This window comes from Notothenia coriiceps, unplaced genomic scaffold, assembly GCF_000735185.1.
Source record: "Notothenia coriiceps isolate Sejong01 unplaced genomic scaffold, NC01 NC01_scaffold00037246, whole genome shotgun sequence".
NCBI classification, from domain to species: domain Eukaryota; kingdom Metazoa; phylum Chordata; class Actinopteri; order Perciformes; family Nototheniidae; genus Notothenia; species Notothenia coriiceps.
This window is the reverse complement of record NW_011369947.1, coordinates 6,390,067-6,394,378: the sequence shown is the minus strand read 5'-3', so window position 1 is coordinate 6,394,378 and position 4,312 is coordinate 6,390,067.

Genomic DNA, 4,312 nt, shown 5'->3' with positions numbered 1-4,312 from the left:
TGCATGAAAGGGTTCTGGACCCAGCTCTCCTCCTGCGTCTCTTCGGTTTAACCTGCATCCTCAGTTGATTGGAGATAGCTATTGTTTCGAACACCATGCTAGCCGGCTTGGTGAGCTCGGAGGCTCTTTTTGAGAGCAGTTAAATGGTGCAGTTTGTCAATGTGAGACACTTTTTCGGAGTGCAGTAGCGTATCACAAAATAGCATCAGATCATACAGTATGTGTTTTTTATTCAGAAAGTAGGTAGTAACTAGTGTTTAATAAACGTAAAAGAGTTACAAGCATTACCTTTGCCTCCAAAATGTAGTGGGATAGAAGTATAAAGTACATGACAAAATAGTACTTAAGTATAGTAGTCAAGCACATATGATAGTGTTCGTAGAAATTGCTCCTTTTTCTTTTACAATCTAAAGACAGGCAGCCGGGTCTATGAAGTTTTAACATCCTAAAATCTACTTTTAATTGCTCACAATTTAGCATACTCAAATCTTTTCCTGCTCTATTATGGTGGCACATACAGTACTGCTTCCAAGCTTTTAACACACACAGCCCCCGCACACACACTCACTCTTACAACCCCACACACAGATTAAGCCTCTTTGGCGGCGCTCAGCATGTCCACTTCACTTCCTCTGTGCCAGGTCTGTTTCGAGCCACTTGCCCCTCGGCGGGCGGTTCAAGTCTGGCCATCCATTGAAGGCTGTGACCGACACAGCTTCACCATGGAAACTGCCACGTGACCTCCCAAGTCCCTTTCCTGAGTCTCACCCATAGTGGAGGTCATGTATTGTGCACCTGTCGGTACACAGCCTGCAGGAGACCAAACCGGTGACTTACACAGGGTTTTTCTACTTAGTCTTGTATATACACTCAGCTCAACCAGTACATGCACTTCTTTTGTTAACTAACAGACGCAGACTTCCTTTTTTCAACTCTCATTTCACACACACTTGATCACAGAGAGAAAGCTTTGCTTGCTGCAGAGATAAGTGTTGCATACAGTAAGTATTTTCATAGGTTGTATAAGTGGAGATGACATGTCTATTGGTTTGGAGCCTCAAGTTTGCTGTGCTGGCAGTTGCATTTGGTTTTTTAAAGGGGCCCTATTTGGATTTTTTGGGTTTTTGCTTTCCTGTAGTGTGCTATGTAGATTTTTATTTGAATGTAAATGGTCTTCAAAGGATAAAATCCCTGTGTTCCCTAGAGATAATAACAGAGACGTATTACTGTAGGAACATTTTAAGAGTTTTTTTTGCCGTAGAATTCAATAGAAACTGAATAATTTATCCATTTAATCAAAGGCATTTAGGTGTTGGCTTCACTTTTCAGTTTTAAATCAAGTGGATTAAGTCCCCATGTTATCACCTATTGGTTTGTTTGAATCCGTTTTTTAAGGCCTGAAGTTTTAGCCTTTGCATTTTTATTTTTTTAACCATCAACACCCTGGTTTATTGGAGTGGGTGGAGCTCATTATGACCGAACACTGAACAAAGTATTCTTTAGGCTTTTCAAAGAACTTTGCTTGAAACAACGTTTGTTGCAACTCTCATCCCAACAGACAAGATGTCGCTGACACTTCATACGCCCCGGGGAAGAGGGGTGAGACACCATAACGATTAAAACGGAGGTAACAGCTCACACTTTCTGAAGATCTTTCTCGTTAGCTTTGCATTTGTTTGCACTTGCAGAAAGTGACAGAAGTTGTGTGAAGAACAAATATGAGAGCTTGTGAAAAAAAGGCGTGACATGTTTCTAAAATGCAGAAAAACGGGATTGAGACACAGTTTTGATGTGTTTATGCGATCTGAACGTTTCTTACCAACCTGGAAACTGTTGTTAACGTTTAAAGCTGTTTTCAAACTCAGCAAACATGGATTTAGACTAAAACGAAGGAAAACAACAATATATCAGAGAATATTCCTGCTTATTGGTTCATGCAGTTTTTCAAAAAATTACGTTTAAGGGTTTACGCCAAGTAATGATTACGACCTGTACAGTAAGTGCCTTAGTTCTCTCTCCATTTCTTTGATCCTTCTCATCTTGTTGCTCCACGATTAAGATTCAAACAGAGACATTTTAAGCGCCTTGAATTTTTTTGAATGACTCACCTAATGAGGTCAGGGCATCCAACTAGATTACATTTAGAAAGCCTTGAAAGAATCTCCATTTCGACGAAGCATTACTTTCCAGACATTGTTTTATCAAATTGCAAAACTCCGTCCCACACTCTCCCTGTGAGATGCGGAACAACTGGTCCATGCCTTCGTCTCCTCAAGGCTCGATTACTGCAACGCTCCCCTCATCGGGACTCCTAGCGGGAGCCTTCAGAAGGTCCAATACGTACAGAACAGTGCCGCTAGGATTCAGGATCGAATACAAGATCGAACCACTGACCCATCAGTGCATCCACGGGAACGCTCCTCCATACCTGAAGGAACTTCTCACATCTCAAACCTCCACACGCAACCTCCAATCCACAACTAACCATCGGCTTCGCCCCCCCGAGGACCAAACTCCGCACAATAGGGGATCGGGCTTTCTGTGCAGCTGCTCCTCACCTGTGGAATTCCCTCCCAGACCACCTGAGGACTCCTAGACCACATGAGGACTCCCAGACAACCTGAGAACTCTACAGACCACCTGAGGACTCCCAGACCACCTGAGGACTCCCAGACCACCTGAGGACTCCATAGACCACCTGAGGACTCCCAGACCACCTGAGGACTCCACAGACCACCTGAGGACTCCATAGACCACATGAGGACTCCATAGACAACCTGAGGACTCCCAGACCACCGGAGGACTCCATAGACCACCTGAGGACTCCATAGACCACCTGAGGACTCCCAGACCACCTGAGGACTCCATAGACCACCTGAGGACTCCATAGACCACCTGAGGACTCCACAGACCACCTGAGGACTCCATAGACCACCTGAGGACTCCACAGACCACCTGAGGACTCACAGACCACCTGAGGACTCCATAGACCACCTGAGGACTCCACAGACCACCTGAGGACTCCATAGACCACCTGAGAACTCCCAGACCATCTGAGGACTCCCACACAACCTGTGGACTCCCAGACCACCTGAGGACTCCCAGACCACCTGAAGACTCCATAGACCACCTGAGAACTCCCAGACCACCTGAGGACTCCCACACAACCTNTATACAGTACACCGCTTCGTGTCGGGCCGAACCACGCCCCTTAGCTGTGATATAATGAGCATATAAATATAATTAAGCAATAGCTCACGACAGGCCGTGGTATATGCTCATTATATCACAGCTAAGGGGCGTGGTTCGGCCCGACACGAAGCGGTGTACTGTATACTGTTTTTCTTAGATGCGGAGGGATACTGACTTGTTGTGAAAAGTTACTTACAATTCTACCCATGGTATACGCTCAGTATATCACGGCTAAGAACCAATCAGATTGCTTGATTTGACTTGTCCGTTTTATAATTTATATTTTACCTAATCGCCGAAATAGTAATGCTATAATGATAATAAATACTGTATCGTAGGGGTGTAACGGTATCCGTATTCGTCCCGTGCGATATCTCGCAAAACATTTTTTTTTCAAAGAATTTTTTTTTTCTTCTCCATGTCCCCTATGGGGCTCCGTATAATCTGGCCATCTGGGTGTGTGGTACTGTTTGTGGTTTGTTTTTAACCGTTTAATACAGTTAATTATTCAAAATGTCAGAGTTCCTTATTTTTAAACTGAAACTTGCACTACTGTTCAAAAATAAATAACAACAAACCTGGAATTATGCATTTGGGAGTTTGTTTTGCTTTTTCTTGTTGGACCGAACCGTGACCTCCAAACCGAGGTACGTACCGAAACGTGACTTCTGTGAACCGTTACACCCCTACTGTATCGTATAGTAATGAAACGTAAAATGGCATTTAACTCTCGAGGTGTTTTGCTGGTGAGAGATTTTAGTTGCTTTAGCGTGTAGAAGCTAGTAAGCCTATTTGATTTGTTTAGGCACAACATGTTTCCTTATTTTCCTGTTCCATGTTAAAATAAACCATTTTCAGTGGTACTGCTGAGTCATTTTTTTGGGTCATGGAAAATTAGGTAAAAGTCATTGAAAATCATTGGGGAAAAAGTGTATGAACCCTGTAAAAGTAAAATAAATTAAACTGAAAGAAAATCCCAAAATGGCAAATTATTATTCAAAATGACAGGAAAGGCTTCTCTGCCTCTGATTGACTTTCTTAGTCCTCATTCCAAAACGTAACCAACTAACGAAGGCAAAGAGTACTCTGGGGTGTCATGCCTTCACCACAGTAGAAAACC